Source organism: Sus scrofa, chromosome 1 (genome assembly GCF_054392235.1).
Source record: "Sus scrofa isolate SSC_HxYL_T2T_F1_AM1 chromosome 1, Sscrofa_HxYL_maternal_Yorkshire_Landrace_v2.0, whole genome shotgun sequence".
NCBI lineage: Eukaryota > Metazoa > Chordata > Mammalia > Artiodactyla > Suidae > Sus > Sus scrofa.
The window spans coordinates 24,655,305-24,673,666 of record NC_139383.1 but is presented as its reverse complement, the minus strand read 5'-3'; the positions used below and the strand labels follow the sequence as shown (position 1 = coordinate 24,673,666).

Genomic DNA, 18,362 nt, shown 5'->3' with positions numbered 1-18,362 from the left:
TGTGTGCCTCAGTGTCGCCTGTAGGGCTTGCTAAAAAGTAGGTTGCCTGGCCTCCAGGCCCAGAATTTCTGATTCAGCAGATCTGAAGGAGATCATTTCTAACAAGTTCTCAGGTGATGCAGATGGTCTGGGGACCTCACTTTGGGAACCACTGCTTTCAATAAAATGTCACAAAAAGACAGGGAGAGAGAGAGAACTGCAGTTTCATTCTTCTGAGTGAGGGTACATATTGCTCTGCAGTATGGATCTCCACTCTAGTCAGGCTGCTGCATAATCTTGTCTGGATTTGATCTACTAATTACACTCATTTCATTCATGGATAGGATTGAGGTTTTGAGAGGAGACTAACATTTGACTTTTTTTTTTCAGTTGAGAGCACAGAACACATGGACATAGAAGATGAGAATCCGCTTGTTTTCACTCCTTCCTACACAGGTGAGATAATTGCTACTACTTGGTCTTATAGAGAACTGAGAGGAGGTTGTAATAATTTATAGATTTAATTAAATAAAAATTATGTTTATATAATTATGAGGTAGCACATCAACTCAGTGAGGACATGATGGTTTATTTAGTAAACATATTGAGAAAACTGGGTAACTTTTTATCACATAATATACATCAACATAAATTCTGAGTGTCATATTAATACAGACGTATAGAACAGGTATAAAATGACTTGTACAAAAGCAAAGTTTCTCCTCTAAATTTCCAATTTATTTTTGTAATTTATTGATTTATATAGTGTTTAAATAATCTTGAATGGGAAAAGCTTTTCTAAACATGAACCTGTGAAGACAACCGTAAAAGAAAATCGACAGTTTCGAGGAAAAAAATAAATTCACAAAGAAATATTTGTCAAAACCCACAATAAATAGTCTTGCTGATAGAAAAAAGTTTTACAAACTTTCTGAAGGATATTTTAACTGCTTATATCACAAAATTTTAGAGTTTTCCTTATCTTTTGAGAGATTTCCATTATTATTCTTGGGAAATATTTATGGATGTACATAAATGGAAAATGTAAGGGTACGCATCATAGACTTTTAAAAGCACCAAGCCTTAGGTAACAACAATGGAGGATTAGATGAATGAATGATACACAGTGTGGTATTAGAGTATTAAATAGTGATTGAAGGAATGTTGTAGAAAAATACTTACTGCCATGAAAAATATGGGTAGAGCGTGTAGTGAAAAAAACAGTGCAAAATGATATGTACAAAGTGATTCTACTTTTTATTTTAAAATATCTGTTTTCAGGACAGAGATTGGAAAAAATATGAATCAAGAATTTTAAGTGTTAATTTACTTCTACATTGTGGGATAATGTGATTTTTCTCTTTTTTATGTACCTGCATTTTCTGAATATTTTACAGCAAACTTGTGTTATTCCTTTAAAATTAAACAAAGTGAAGCAATTTGTATAATTGCATTATTTTTCTCACAAGAAGTTATATAAAACCCCACTAGGTCCCATTCTGGTCCTCAGCTTTGAATTGTTTCATTATGCAGAGGGGAAAAGCTGAGAATTTATCTCTGGGGTCCTTAGGAATTTTCTCTATGCAATTTGTAATGGATTCGGTTGGATGTCCAATATAAACTTCACTCCATGGCTCTCCTTCCTCCCTGTCCTCGTTCTTGTGTGAAGACATAAAAATATGACTTTCCAGAATTAGTTTACATTTCAGCCCAAAGAAATGGTTTCAGTGGAAATAGCTAAAGAGTGTGCTTGTATCTGTCTTATTGACTAATTCTTTTTCCCTTAATTGAAAAACAAAGAGGAAAGAAGAAGAAAAGAAAGAAGAAAAAAAAAAAAAGAACTGTACTGGTTTAGAAAACACTTTTCAAGATCGCTGTCTCCAACTGTGCTTGTTCTCGCTGTCTGTTCTGGTCCATTAGATAAACATGGTGTTCAAGAGCTGGGCGGTTGTTGATATATTTGGCAACACTGATAATGTGATCTATGTTTAGGAGGAAGTGGGTTCGTCATTCTGCAGGGGCATAGGTTTTCTGAAAGTGATTGTTCCTTTTTCAAGGAAAAGTTAGGTCCTTGAAGAGCAAGTTTTCACTGAGAGTTTGAGCATTTTTAATTTGTCATCTGTACTTTTTTTATGTTGTTCCTATTGGAATTTTTGATTAATCTGTGGGCTTATTCTCAGAGCAGCAGCAGGTACTTACTGAAAAGAAATGCAAACCCAGTTGCTTCTGACTCTAGAGGGTATAATTAGTGTAATAAGGAAAATGGAGGGGCTTGTCATCTTAGCATAGCTCTTTAATATCCATCAGTCATGATTTTTAGTGTTTTCATTTGTGAACTTCGTTTAAAAATATACATACAAAAGAACCTTAAATCTCAGACTTCTCTCTCTCATAAATATGTTTTGTATATTCATGGTCTGTGTGTATTTATGTATGTATAATATATATTGTTTGTACATACATAATATACACAGGTTCTCTATAGTCTGCATGTTTGTGTGTGATGTATACAAACACACACACACATGGACTGTATATACAGAGCCTGTATGTATGTATATATAACATATACACATGGATGATATAATATATATTCATATGTATAACATACATATCCATATGTATAACATATATATGCACAGACCATATATATAGATCATTTGTATATATGTGTGTATATTTTTGTATGAGGTACATGTGTGTATATGTACACATACACATGCTTATCTATGTGTATATATTTAGTTTCTATATACACAGTCCCTGTAGAAAGGATATGAATATGTTTCAGTTTGGATACAAAAGGGCATGTAGTCTGAGACAATAGCATGTCTTCTAGTGTCCAGCTGAGTTAAATGTCCTCAGTGATAGGATTTCTAGCATTTCTCTTGGGAGGTGATTCCATTATCTAATAGTTTTCAATGGGAGGAAGTTTTCTGAGATAGACTTAATGTTCATCTTCTCTACTGACTCCATTAAACCTAATTATCCCCTCCCAAAGCTGAGAATTCGTCTCCTCCTGGCATTTATACTGTTCAGCAGTGGAAGGCAACAGTCAGCTCCACAGCTGTCATCAAATCAGGATATTTTTAACTCTTTTGATCTTTCTTTTTAAGTGGTGTAGTACATGTATACATATATGCATGTATCACATACACCGAGTCACCACACAGTTCCTTTGTTTAGTGTTTATAGAACACCCAAACCTTATCACTATTTCAAGTGTGCTATCACCTAAATTACATGATAAACATTTCTGGTTGCCTTTTTCTGTGGAGTAAATTCCTTATGTTCACAAATGGCCACTAACAATACACTAGCTTTCACTCATATTTTGTAGAAGAAAGTATAGATTGAGGAACTCAGATTAACAATCCCAGGCCTCTGTAGAGGTTGCTGATGGCTGTAGTTTGCGGTGGTGAAGACTTAGAGAAGGTAGAATCCATAATAAATGCCTCAGCCACATACAGTTGCATTAGGAATGGAATCTGCCCCCCACCCCTCCATGGGGAAAATAGTTATATTTACTCACTCTAAAAGGGACCCTTGAAATCACTTAAGATACTTGGGACCTGTAGCTACCACTATCATGGCAGAGAGATGTTATTATTTTTAAATTATTTACAAGTATATTCCCTACTTCTTGCAGTTTTTGTTTTTCAAGTGTTTAGTTCAGGAAATTCCCTGTGGCATAGTGGGTTAATTATCCAGCATTGTTGCATCTGTGATGCAGGCTACTACTGCGGTGTGGGTTTGATCTCTTGCCTGGGAACTTCCACATGCTGCAAAAAATAAATAATGTAATATTAAAATAAAAATAAAATAAAATAACGTATCCAGTTCAGTGTTTTAAAGCTCATTGATGGGATAAGAAAACTATTCTCCCTCTTTCACCCTCTTTCCTTTCTCTCCCTCTGCCCTTCTTCATCTTGCTTTACCACCCTCTTCCCTTCTGCTTCTCAGTTTTGTCTGTTTTCCTTCCCACCTCAAACTCCAGTTCCTCCTTTTTGCTCTTCTTGCCCTTTTCCTTCTCCCTCTCTCTGATTTTTTCCAAGTTCTTTCTTGAGATACTTTTGTGACCCTCAAGCACGTTGCTTTTCAGTCCTTGGGTTTCCTCCATGTCAATGAGTTTTTCCTGTCCTTTCAGTGGGGAACTCAAGGCGTGAAGTAAGGATCTTTTTTCTTATCCTCAGATCAGTTCTGTATCATCATGGTCTAGTACTAGCTGAATCTAGACTAAATATAAACAATTTTCTAGAAGTATTTTCTTGAGAATAAAAGATAAGGCTTGCTATCTTTATTTATCTTGGCATTTATTAATCTTAGTAAAGTTCTACTATGACCATATGGAAAAAACTGGTATTCAACACAATAACTTAGGGGTATTTTGATTATGACAGACACTTTTAAAATATATTCAATAACGTAACTCTAATTAGAAATAATTTGAAATATACTGTGGTCTCAAGAAAGCTTAGGTATTTTGAGTGAGAATTGATTTGTTTTGTTGTTTTTAATCATGGAATAGTCAACCTTCATGCAGCCATCCTGGCTGTGAATATTATACAGTGTATCATTAGTTATAGATTTCTGGAATATGAAATTAAGGCCATAGGAATAAATGACTATAATACAAACTTTGTTTTTTTTTTTCTTTTTTGCACCTTTCTTTATTTGCTCATCCAGGTATTAGAAATCTGTTGTTATATTGGGGGGAGGGGATCTATTGTTAAGAAATAATGAAATTATTTCAACCAAAACTGTTTAATAACTATTTTGGTCATTAGTAATGACCAAATTAGCAAGAAAAGTACTTTTTTTTTGGTATCTTCTAAAAGCGATTCATAATTTTTTACTATATTTTTATAAAAATTTGGTAGTGGCCTGAATATTTTTATTTTTAACAATACTAGTGACATTGGAATCCTCAAAAGATGTTTCTTTTTCTTGTTTTTTAAATTTCCCAATACAATTTTTTTTTCTACTGTACAGCATGGTGACCCAGTTATACATACATATACACATTCTATTTTCTCACGTCATGCTCTATCATAAGTGACTAGACATAATCCCCAGTGCTACACAGCATGATCTCATTGCTAATCCATTCCAATGGCAATAGTTTGCATCTGTTAACCCCAAGCTCCCAACCACCCCACTCCTTCCCCCTCCCCATTGGTAACCATAAGTCTGTTCTCCAAGTCCATGATATTTTTTTCCTGTGGAAAGGTTCATTTGTGCTGTATATTAGATTCCAGTTATAAGTGATATCATATGGTATTTGTCTTTGTCTTTGTGAGTCATTTCACTCAGTATGAGAGTCTCTAGTTCCATCCATGTTGTTGCAAATGGCATTATGTCGTTCTTTTTTATGGCTGAGTAGTATTCCATTGTGTATATATACCACCTCTTCCTAATCCAATCATCTGTCAATGGACATTTGGGTTGTTTCCATGTCTTGGCTATTGTGAATAGAGCTGCAATGAACATGCGGGTGTGTGTGTCTTTTTAAGGAAAGTTTTGTCTGGATATATGCCCAAGAGTGGGATTGCTAGGTCATAGGGTAGTTCTATGTATAGCTTTCTAAGGTACCTCCATACTGATTTCCATGGTGGCTGTACCAGTTTACATTCCCACCAACAGTGCAGGAGGGTTCCCTTTTCTCCACAAGTCCCTCCAGCCCTTGTTATTTGTGGACTTATTAATGATGGCCATTCTGACTGGTGTGAGGTGGTACCTCATGGTAGTTTTGATTTGCATTTCTCTTAGAATCAGCGATGTTGAGCATTTTTTCATGTGCTTGTTGGCCATCTGCACATCTTCCTTGGAGAAATGTCTATTCAGGTCTTTTGCCCATTTTTCCATTGATTGATTGGCTTTTTTGCTGTTGAGGTATATAAGTTGTTTATATATTCTAGAGATTAAGCCCTTGTCAGTTGCATCATATGAAACTATTTTCTCCCATTCTGTCAGTTGTCTTTTTGTTTTTTTTTTTTTTTTGGTTTCCTTTGCTGTGCAAAAGCTTTTCAGTTTGATGAGGTCCCATGGGTTTATTTTTGCTCTAATTTCTATTGCTTTGGGAGACTGACCTGAGAAAATATTCATGATGTTGATGTCAGAGAGTGTTTTGCCTATGCTTTCTTCCAGGAGTTTGATGGTGTCTTGTCTTCTATTTAAGTCTTTCAGCCATTTTGAGTTTATTTTGGTGCATGGTGTTGAGGGTGTGTTCTCGTTTCATTGCTTTGCATGCAGCTGTCCAGGTTTCCCAGCAATGCTTGCTGAATAGACTGTCTTTTCCCCCTTTTATGTTCTTGCCTCCTTTGTCAAAGATTAATTTACCATAGGTGTTTGGGTTCATTTCTGGGTTCTCTATTCTGTTCCATTGGTCTGTCTGTCTGTTTTGGTACGAGTACCACACTATCTTGATGACTGTGGCTTTGTAATACTACCTGAAGTCTGGGAGAGTTATGCCTCCTGCTTGGATTTTGTTCCTCAGAATTGCTTTGGCAATTAAATTTTTGGATTGTTTGTTCTAGTTCTGTGAAAAATGTCCTGGGTAGTTTGATAGGGATTGCATTGAATCTGTAGATTGCTTTGGGTGGTATGGCCATTTTTACAATATTATTTTTTCCAATCCAGGAACATGGAATATCTTTCCATTTCTTTACATCTTCTTTAATTTCCTTGATTAATGTTCTATAGTTCTTGGCATATAAGCCCTTTACCTCCTTGGTCAGGTGTACTCCCAGGTATTTGATTTTTTTGGAATGCAATTTTAAAAGGTATTGTATTTTTGTATTCCTTTTCTAGTATTTCATTGTTCGTATACAGAAATGCAACTGATTTCTGAATGTTAATCTTATATCCTGCTACTTTGCTGAATTTATTAATCAGTTTAAGTAGTTTTGGCGTTGAGTCCTTAGGATTTTCTATATATAGTATCATGTTGTATGCATACAGTGACAGTTTTACCTCTTCTCTTCCTATTTGGATGCCTTTTATTTCTTTTGTTTGTCTGATTTCTATAGCTAGAATTTCTGGTACTATGTTGAATAACAGTGGTGAGAGTGAACATCCTTGTCTTTTTCCATGCTTTAGTGGGAAGGCTTTCAGCTTTTCTCCATTGAGTATTATATTTGCTGTGTGTTTGTCATAAATGGCTTTGATTATGTTAAGGTATGTTACCTCTATACCCACTTTGGTGTGAGTTTTGATCATGAATGGATGTTGGACTTTGTCAAATGCTTTTTCTGCATGTATTGAGATGATCACGTGGTTTTTATCTTTTCTTTTGTTAATGTGGTGTATGATGTTGATTGATTTATATATGTTGAACCGTTCTTGCGCAGCTGGGATGAATCCCACCTGGTCGTGGAGTATGATGTTTTTTATATGTTGTTGGATTTGGATGGCTAAAATTTAGTTGAGAATTTTTGCGTCTATATTCATCAAAGATATTGGCCGATAGTTTTCTTTTTTGGTGGTATCTTTGTCTGGTTTTGGAAGGAGGGTGATGGTGGCATAATAGAATGACTTTGGGAGTGTTCCTTCTTCTCCAACCTTTTGAAAAATTTTAAGGATAGGTATAAGTTCCTCTTTGTGTTTTGGTAGAATTCACCTGTGAAGCCATCTGGTCCTGGACTTTTATTTGTAGGGAGTGTTTTGATGACATTTTCAATTTCATTTCTAGTGATCGTTCTAGTTGATCTATTTCTTATTGATTCAGTTTGGCAGGCTCTAAGACTCTAGAAAGTTGTCCATGTCTTCTAGGTTTTCAAACTTGTTGGCATACAATTGTTCATAGTATTCTCTCATGTTTTTTTGTATTACTGTAGTATCCGTTGTGACTTCTCCTTTTTCATTTCTGATTTTATTTGGGTTTTGTCTCTCCTCTTCTTGGTGAGTCTAGCCAGGTCAATTTTGTTTACCTTTTCAAAGAACCAGCTCTTGGTTTTATTGATTTATTCAATTTTTGTTTTAATCTATTTTATTGATTTCCTTGTTGATCTTTATGATTTCCTTCCTTCTGCTGACTTTAGGTTTTGTTTGTTCTTTTTCTAATTCATTTAGGTGTTGGGTTGTCAATTTGAGATTTTTCTTCTTTTTTTGAGGAAGGCCTGTATCACTATGAATTTCCCTCTGAACACTGCTTTTGTGGCATCCTATAGATTTTGAGTGGATGTGTCTTTATTATCATCTGTCTTGAGATATTTTTTAATTTCCTTACAGATTTCCTCATTGACCCATTGGTTTTTTTCGTGGGGCATGTTGTTTAGTCTCCATGTAGTAAGTTTTTTCTCATTTCTTTTCCTGTGGTTGATTTCTGGTTTTATACCATTGTGGTCAGAAGAAGATACTTGAGATAATTTCTATATTCTTAAATTTGTTGAGGTTAGCTTAGTGCCCCAGTATGTGATCAATTCTTAAGAATGTTCCATCTGTACTTGAGAAGAATGTATATTCTGATTTTTTTTGGATGTAATGTCCTGAAAATGTCGATGAAGCCTAACTTTTCTATTGTGTCCTTTAGGATCTCCATTGCCTTATTGACTTTCTGTCTTGAGGATCTGTCCATTGTTGTGAGTGGGGTGTTAAAGTCTCCTACTCTGATTGTATTCCCATCAAGTTCTCCTTTTATGTCTGTTAGTATTTATTGTAGGTATCTGGGTGCTCCTATGTTAGGGGCATACATATTGATGATTGTAATATCCTCTTCTTGAATGGATCCTTTCACCATTAAATAGTGTCCTTCTTTGTCTTTCTTTATGGCAAAGAAGTCTATTTCATTTTAAAATCTATTTTTTTCTGATATGAGTGTTGCAACTCCTGCTTTCCTGTCTTGTCCATTGGCATGAAATATCTTTTCCCATCTCCTCACTTTCAATCTATATGTGTCCTTTTCTCTAATGTGAGTTTGTTGTAGGCAGCAGATTGAAGGTTTTTGCTTTTTTATCCAATCTGCCACTCTGTGTCTTTTGATTGGAGCATTTAGTCCATTGACGTTTAATGTGATTAATAATAGATACATGTTTATTGCCATTTTAAACCATGTTTCCCAGTTGATTCTATGTTTCTCTTCTTTTTTGGGTTGGATGGTTTCCACTTATTTTATGCTTGAGTACTTTTCAGTTTTTTGTGAATGGAATGTTTGGTTTTGATTTGTGGTTGCCCTGTTTTTTAAGCACTTTAAGCCCTTCCAATATTTGCTTGGTTTTTCCTGATAGTCATATAGGCTCAGACATATCATTAAAATAAAAAAAAAAAATCTATATTTTCTTACTTTCCTTCCCCACATTGTATGATTTTGATTTTTTTTTTTAACATCTTCATGTTAGGATCTGTATCCTGGCCTATTTAAGTGATTGCTTTCCAATTGTGGTTTCTTCCATCCTAATTCTTCTTTCTCTTTTTCCTCTCTCTTTTTTCCAATTTAGAGAAGCCCCTTCAGTATTTCTTTTAGAATGGGTTTAGTATTGCTATACTCTTTTAGCTTTTGTTTGTTGGAGAAATTCTTTATTTCCCTTCTAATTTAAATGATATTCTTTCTGGATAGAGTATTCTAGGTTGCAAATCTGGCCTGCACAGTTTCTGAAGAGAAATCAGCTGATAGCCTTATGGGAGTTCCCTTATAATTAGTGCTTTGCTTTTCTCTTGCTGCCTTTAGAATCCTCTTTATTTTTAACTTTTGCTGTTCTTATTATAATATGTCTTGGTGTGGGCCTGTTTGAGTTCAGCTTGTTTGGGGCCCTCTGTGCTCCCTGTATTTTGATATCAGTATGCTTTAGATTTGGAAGGTTTTCAGCCATAATTTCTTCAAATATATTTTCAATCCCCTTTTCTTTTTCTTCTCCTCCTGGAATTCCTATTATGTGTAGATTGGCCTGCTTTATATTATCCCATAGGTCTTTTATATTGCTTTTATGTTTTTCCATTTGGTTTTCTGTCTGCTATCCTGATTGGGTGATTTCCATTTTTTATTTTTTTTTAATTTTTTTTATTTTATTATTATTATTTTTTTGTCTTTTTGCTATTTCTTTGGGCCGCTCCCGCGGCATATGGAGGTTCCCAGGCTAGGGGTCTAATCGGAGCTGTAGCCACTGGCCTACGCCAGAGCCACAGCAATGCAGGATCCGAGCTGCGTCTGCAACCTACACCACAGCTCACGGCAACGCCGGATCGTTAACCCACTGAGCAAGGGCAGGGACCGAACCTGCAACCTCATGGTTCCCAGTCGGATTCGTTAACCACTGCACCACGACGGGAACTCCGATTTCCATTTTTTAATCTTCCATGTCACTAATTCATTCTGCTCTTTATTGCCTTATGCTCAGTTTGTATCTCTGCAAATGAATTTTCTAGTTTTCCTTGGCTCCTCCTTATATTTTCTAGTTCCTTTCTAAAGGAATCTGCAGTATTGTTCATATTCACTCTTAATTTCCTCAGTATTTTCAATACTTCCCTTTTGTACTCAATGACTATCAGACTGCAAATGTCTGTTTCATTGTTGACTGCTTTAGGTGAATTCTCCTGTTGCTTTAGCTGGGAATGGTTTCTGTACTTCTTCATCTTGCTTGTGTTTTTATTTTTCTTTAATTTTGGGAAGCCAAACTGTAGTCTTGTAAGGCTACTTCTAAGAAAGAATACCCCTCTGTATTTTTTGGGAGGTTACTATTTATTTTTGGTATGGGAGTTTGAATATTTGCCATCTCTTTGGTGTGAGCAGGCTGTTGTTCCCAGGATGCTCAGTGTATTTTCAGGGAGAAGGAAGAAGTGTGTAGGGCCAGCAGTCAGTGCCTGGTCATTGGGCTCTCAATAGCAGTAAGGACCTGCAGAAAGGAGGCACAGGCTACTCCTAGTTGCAGGGCCCTGGGAGGTGGTAATGAGCTCTAGGCAGACCTTCAAGGTTACCAGAGCATTTGGCAGTAGTAACAGCAGGGTGTGTGAGTTCCCAGGGGAGTGAGATAAACCACAGTTTGTGTTTGATTGCAATACCCTCCTCTGAGGTGATTGGAACTGCAGGTGGTGCCTGTTCAGGGACCCCTATTGGGAGCATACCATGACCATCTCTAGATTCAGTGATAACTGTGATGGTTTGCCCCTGCCACCTGTAGACCATGCATGAAGCAACCCGTCTCACTTAGCCCACATATGAGGTGTTGTAAAGGGTGCTCCTAGTTGCAGGTTCCTGGACAGTGACAGAGATCAGGCATGTGGGTACTGTCTGGAATGTTTGGCAGTGGCAGCAGCAGGGCGGGTGTGTTCCTGGGGGTGCGAGAGCACCAATAGATGGTGTTCAGTCACAATGCCCTCCTCAGTGGTGCCCTTTAGGTGAATGGGTCTGCAAGTGATTTTTGTTCAGATATCTCCAATGGCAGTGGGCCACGCCCTCCTCTGGTTCAGGGATAACTGTGGTGGTTTGCCCCTGCCGCCTGTAGACCATGCAAGTAGCACCCTGTCCCACTTAACCCACATAGGACGTGCTGCACCAGCTGCTCCCAGTTGTAGGGTCTTGGGAAGGGACAGTGACCAAGTGTCTGGGTGTTACCCAGAGTGTTTGGCAGTGGCAGCTGCAGAGTGGGTGTGTTCCCAGGGGAGTGAGAGCAACAGCGTATGGTGCTTGGTTGCAATGCCCTCTCTTTTTCTTTTTTGGCAACCCCTGATGTGACTGGGGTTGCTGGTGGAGCCCACTCACAGGTCCCCAGTGGTGGCAGGCCATGCCTCCCTCTGGCTTCTGAGATGACTGCTGCAGTCTGTCCCTCCTACTTATAGATTGGGCAAGAGGCACCACATCGGCACTTAGCACCCTTATGCCCTTAGCCCAGACAAAAGGTGCCTGGCCACCAGTAACCTGCACAAGAAGTGCCTAATCTCCCTTGAACGAGCAAGAGGCTTCTCCACACCCTAGCCTCTGTAGAGCCACCCCTGCCCTCTAAGCCTGCAGGCATGTGCATGCTCTGGAGGAGCAGGAAACTCCTATGCCGGCCCCCCCCTGCCCACCCCAACAATGGCAACTTGCCTCTCCTGTGTTTCTGGACCTTCTCTTGGGTTCCCTCTGCTGTGGCGTTCCCCTCCTAAGTGGGCGTGGTGCCCTGCTCCTTAGCCCCTCATGCCATCCCCAGTTCTCTCCCTGGAACTGATTTCTGGAGCCCGAGTCTCAGCGCCCAGCCCCCACCCAAACATCTCAGGCTGTGGTGTCTGGGCCCGTGGTTCAGATGGTCTGTGCAAGTCTCACTCTGCTTTGCTGTTCTCAGTCCAGCTGCTGTACTTTTCTCGGCGACTTTGAGGTCCTGTCAACTCAGCTGATCTTTCATCAGTTAGGTGGCTTCCTAGGAGGTAGGTTCCTTTTCTCCTTCAGGACTCCCTCTAGGGAGTGCTAGTCCCTTCCTGATTGCTTTTCTTTCTCTTTTTTTTTGCATTCTACCCAGTTGTGTCAAGAGTTTCTTGCCCTTTTTGGAGGTTTAAGTTCTTCTGCCAGCATTCAGTTCATGTTCTGTGTGAGTAGTTTTACAGGCAGATGTGTTTTTTTGATGTGTTTGTGGGAGAAGGTGTGCGGTGACCTCTTACTCCTCCACCATCTTGCTCCGCCTCCAAAAGTACTATTATTTTCACCTTGTTGAGTGAATGGACAATTTCATACTTGTAGTTCATGTTGTGGGGTAGTATAGAGGGTCTCTATTGTTAGCTTTTTTGTGTCTGTGACTGTGTCTGTATCTGCATCTTGTCTGTGCCCCTTCTTAGCTTAATGTTTCCAGAAAAGTCATTTGAACCTTGGTGTCTATTTCCTCATAATAAAATGGCAAAAAAAGCACAGTACCAGATCCATAGGGGAGGTTCCATGATGAAATGAAGTCATATATGGAAGCACTTTGGCTACTAGCTGGCACATAGTAAGTGCTATCCTGATGATGATAATGATAATGATGAGAGATCCATTCTGGAGATCAGATACTGCCTACCTCCCAAATCAATCTGTGCCTCACAGAAGAAAGGCTCTTTAAGTGCTGAAGATTAAGATTCTTAGTTTAAAATTCAAGGAATTTGTTTACATGGGAAGAAGGGGAGGGAAGAACAAAAACAAAACACAGTTCATACAAGGCCCATTAAATCGCATTCTTATCTTTTCAATTTCAAGTCCAATCCCTTTAATCAGTTTCCATGACACAAATGTCAGCTGACATGCATGCAAGCTGACTCACCTTATTCCAACTAAACTAGATTGAGATTAAAAACAAATAAGCAAACAGCTGGAATGTGACATGTGGATTAGACTCTTCTAAGGCTAGTGGGGTAACTCAGCAGAGATCACAATGGTTTTGAAAACCCACCAACCAATTGGCACACTCCAGGCTTGCTTGGAGTCTGCAGGGCCAAATGGTGAAGTATCCTGGTAGTGCCAAAAATTCTGCATTGATGACACAGAAAATAAATCTTTCAAAGTAGTTATGCAACCTGAGAAAACAATGCATCCGCTGTGGGTATTCTGAGACTGTCTATGAATACATTATTTCTGTATTTTTCTCTTTTGTAAATGTCAGCATCAAAGACCAGCATTATTTCAATTAAATTTTCTACATTTTCTTTGTAAAGAAATTCATAGAGAGGAGTTCCTGCTCTGGTGCAACAGAATTGGCAACTGCTCTATAGCACTGAGACTCAGGTTCAATCCCTGGCCCAGCATAGTTCAATCCCTGGACTCAGGTGTAGGCTACAACTGCGGCTCTGATCTGATCCCAGGCCTGGGAACTCCATATGCTACAGGGCAGCCAAAAAAGAAAAAAAAAAAAATGACATGCATAGAGAATGCAAATTATTTCCTTATTCATTTCCTTATTCATTTTTCTGGTTAGAGAAGCCATTTCTACTTTAATGGTCAATTATATTATATTCTGAATTTGCCAGTTTCCTTTTTATATTTAAACATTCTTTGTACTGTTTTATTTTTATACTTAAATATAGATATAGATATATAGTATATAAATACACTATAAATATAGTAAAGTATAGAAAAAAGATACAAAACAATTGGTCATCTTGACAGATTTTATTTGTGAAGTAGATTTTGTTCCTTCCATACTTGTTGACATTTTTCAATTTCAGCAATCAATATTTTTAAAAGCTGCCAGCAGGTATTGCAATATTCCTTTTAGATACCCTATTTCCACCAAAGACAGATTTCAGTGACCTCTTTAACTCGATGTTATTTCTGCATTTTTCTCAAAGTATTACTAATTCCTCCAAGTTCATTTGTATCCTCTAAGACTCTTCTTATACCGAAACAACTCTTACTATAAAGTAACTTTTTATGTATATGGATGGTGTATATTCAGAACATATGACATATTCAGATATTTGTTAAAATCATTTTCATAAAATTAACTTTTCAGTAAGGAAGTTGAACTTTGGGAACAAACACTATGTCATTTGAAAATTCTTTTCTCCTCTACATCACTGCAGTTTTCTAAACAATGTAGGTATTTCACTATTGACTAAGCTTTTTAAAAATTTTGTTTCTTTCCTGTTTTTAGAAGTGACACAGGTCATCAAAACAGAAAATATGAAGAAAATAAAAACCTTCCCCAAATAACCATGGGTTAACCAAGGCAATAAACTGAAAAGTCAGTATATACAAACTTGTGAAATACTTCAAAATTGGGAAGCTAGCCAAAGCATCAATGAGGCAATCTGATGGCTGTGATGCAAATGAAAAACTCAAATGACTCCTCACATTCATCTTTACCAAGAAAACCATTAGGAACTCTTTCACTTCCCGTTTTACTTATGAGGCTTATCCTTAAGAGTGATACAGGCAGAGACTTTAAAAACATATATTGCTATGAAGTAGACAATGCTTCTATGAAATCACCCACAGCTGCCCAGCTAGTTATAGAAAGAAATGTGCTCAGGGTGGAAGGGAGGAATGTGTGGCCAGAGACTTTATTTGATATGATTGAAAAGTAACCCAGCTGAGTAATGAGATGTATAGACTGTAGCCAGGTAGCAATTTTGACACTCTTCAGTTGTGTCATTCAGATGACGTAGTCTTTCTTTGCTACAGTCTCCTCATCATCAAAAAGGGAAAAATGGTATTACTATCTTTCTGATAAGGTCTCATAAGGTCTCATAAGTTCTCATATCGCTCATGAGGATTACATAAATTAATTTTAGTAAAACACATAAAGTATTTTGATTAGAGTCTGGTGTTTATTTCTGTGCAGATTTTTTTTTTTTTTGTAGACTTAATTTTTTTTTTTTTTTTTTTTTTGTTTAGAGCAGTTTAAGTTCACAAGAAAATTGAATGGGAACTACAGAGAGTTCCCATAGCCCACTGCATACACGGTGTCACCTCAGCCTCCCAGAGCGTCCTCCACCAGAGTGGTACCATTTGTTACAACTGATGAACCTACATTGACAGGTCATTTTCACCCAAAGCCTTAGGTTGCATTAGGGTTCACTCTTGCTGTTGGACCTCCTGTGGGTTTTGGCATATGTATATTGGCATGTATTTTAATAATAAAAAGTAGTTTGGGTGTTAGGGACTAGATTGTTACATTTTTGTTACAAATAGAAGGAAAGTTGCGGGATTGTTAGTGAAATTTCTTTCTGTAAGGAAACTGGTATTTTTCCCTTTCGTCCCTTCTCCACCCACTGGAAGTTGTGATGAGGCAGTTGTTTAGTGGTTAACATGCATGACCTAATGGGGAAAAAAATGTGGTTTCTGTAGGAGGAAATCATGACAGATGAACCATCATGGTTCTTTGTAAGGTCATGCCAAAGGGGAAAGAAGTAGATAAAATTTAAATTTTAGAAAAAGTCAAAGTCTTTATGTTAGTGAAGATAACATTTTAGTCTTATGGTATTTTGTAGAAGGCTAATGATGTTCTGCTGAATTGCTTGTGGTGAATTCTAACACAAATGAAATTTATTATTTAGGAGAAAAAGGAATGATGGCATGGAACTCATTGCCCAGAAGGCTGAAAACATAAATTAGTGTAAGGTCAATTTAAGTAAATTCATAAATTATTGATTGATATTAATATATAGAAGAGGGAGATTTGCTCACTTCCACCCTAGTGTAGATACCTGTATAAATATAACCAATATCTATGTCTTTCACAGAGATACTGCTCAACAGTCTATAGGGTTAACCTACAGAATGTGCCATCTTTCAGTTGGCTGGAGCAAGACCATACAGAAATAGGCCTGATTAAGATAGTGCTCTAAAAAGGAATCTGCTATCAAAAGGGGTTTGGGTTCTTCTGAATATCAAAGTCTTGACTCTATTGGATAAGAGAAAGTGATTATATATTCATAAAACCAAAACCTAAGGAAATCTTTAATAAATGAATACAGAAAACCAGAAAAGGATTAAATGTAAATCACTGACTCCATAATATGGAATAACCCCATCTATTGGGCTAAGCTCACCTATGTGGCTGCCCGAGGCATGGGAAGTTCCTGTGCCAGGGATCAAACCTGTGCCACAATAGTGACCAGAGTGATGACAGCAGGATCCTTAACCTGCTAGGCCGCCAGGGAACTCCATAAGTTCCCCTACTCTTGACCTTATAGTACTCCATGATCTCACTCTCTTGTCCATTAACATACTCTCTTGTAACTGTTTATCTAAAATGGAAGTCTTCTTTAGACCTGGAAAAGTTCATAAATTCATTCAGAAAATATTTGTTGAGCATCTACTTGCCAAGTCTAAAAGTGAGCAATAAAGACAAAGCCCATGCCCTCCTCTAGCTAGAAGAGAGTAAATCCTGGTTGAAAGAATGAAAGAGAATTATGTGCATGTTATAAACTTGACAAGCATAAATATAACAGATACAAGATGTTCTGTGATGAAGTTCTGAGATGCCTCATCTATCTCTCTCAACCGAGCTTGCAGGGAAGACCCTTACCCCGTCTGTGTTCTGTTACAGTCCGTTTCTTTTCCTGCCTTGTCCAGTAGGCACACACCTGTGGTGCAGGAGGAGAGCACGTGTATGCGCTTTTGTGTACTTCTCTATTTCATTGTACGTGAATGGGAATTGACCAGGTATTGGAACTTTTCATTACTACTTGTATCACTTTCTTGGCCTTTCCGTCTGCAAGTGCTCAAGGTTTAATATGTTTTCCTTTTAACACTGTGTTGCTGAGGAGGCTGTGTGACATGTGCCTCGTTTGCTTTCCATGTTATCTCTAGAAATGTAGGTCTCTTTCTTGTGAATATTGTGCCCTGGGTGTCCTCCTGTTCGGCAGTATGGGCAAAAGAGGGCAATTTAAACACCTTTGGACTAAGAGAATCACTTCCTGACTGATGGAAGTCTCAGAAGGAACATGGTGGAGGAGCTTAGGCACCAGGACTCTGCCTGTGTAACTTTATTAAACCCACTGTTACCCTCTCTCCTCCCTCCAGCCCTCTGGGATTTAAAAATGGTGTTCCCATTTAACTCTTCTATGCCCAGTAGTGTATGGAGTACGCTACCAATGTCTGCAATGAAATCTTGTGCTTTCTGGATAGTTGTTTGATCGGTTATGTCATGTCTTATTAAAAATATGTCTATAATTTTAAAAAGGAAAAGAGAGAAAGGAGGGAACAAAACCGTATTTCAGAGGTATTGTGCTGGTTGCTTTAGTTTTTTATTCTTTTATTTAAACATCATAATTAATATTTCCTTATAATTTATATTTAAAGAAAACAAAACCCGAGGTTCAGAGAGGTCAACTAATTTATAACACACTGTGTGGCTGGGAAGTAAAACCACATCATTTCTGCCCCAGAGCCAGTGATCTTTCTACTTGAATTATTTGCATCATTGCCATGCTTTTTTTTAAATTTGGTGTGGAAGGATCGGGATTTATTAACCACTATATGCACATTTTTAAAAAGAAAGAGCTGATGTTTAAATTCATAAATATTTGTTTTTGAATATACTGAGACAGTCTTTTTGTTCTCTTTCACCTAACCTTTCTTTCACATCTTAATTGCACATTTTTTTTTTTTTACTGAGGCAACAAATTCCTTCCTCTTTAGATCTGTGCCCCACAACAACCCAGAGCCCAGAACATAAACAAAGACACATTTGGAAGCTCCTGCAGAGACCTATATCCAAGATCAGCAGATCCTGCAATTTGCTGTTTCCTCCTCCTCCCCTCTGCCCAGATGGGGCCTTATGTAAGCCTCCCTGAGGCGATGCATGTAGGTTTTAGGGGAGAGGACTGAAAACCAAACCGTGGTTGGTGTCATTAGTATTAGATGACTCTAATGACATAAGTGGGTAATATTTAACATTTAGTAAGCTCATTTATAGGATTCTAAATATTAACAGATGAGTGCTATTGACACAGTTTGATACCAATACTTTGGAATTCATGACATGTAAAAGAAGAGGGAGTAA

At 37.7% G+C, this 18,362-nt stretch overlaps 1 long non-coding RNA gene across 9 annotated transcripts in view; it reads left to right on the top strand.

Annotated features, from left to right (window-relative positions):
• Positions 1-18,362, top strand: part of LOC110259987 (uncharacterized) — a 1,024,192-nt gene that overhangs the window by 631,827 nt on the left and 374,003 nt on the right. For all 9 annotated transcript variants that reach the window (XR_014839507.1, XR_014839513.1, XR_014839509.1 and 6 more), the window contains one exon: positions 370-435. This is a non-coding gene — a long non-coding RNA (uncharacterized LOC110259987). The remainder of the gene's footprint in view (positions 1-369; positions 436-18,362) is intronic.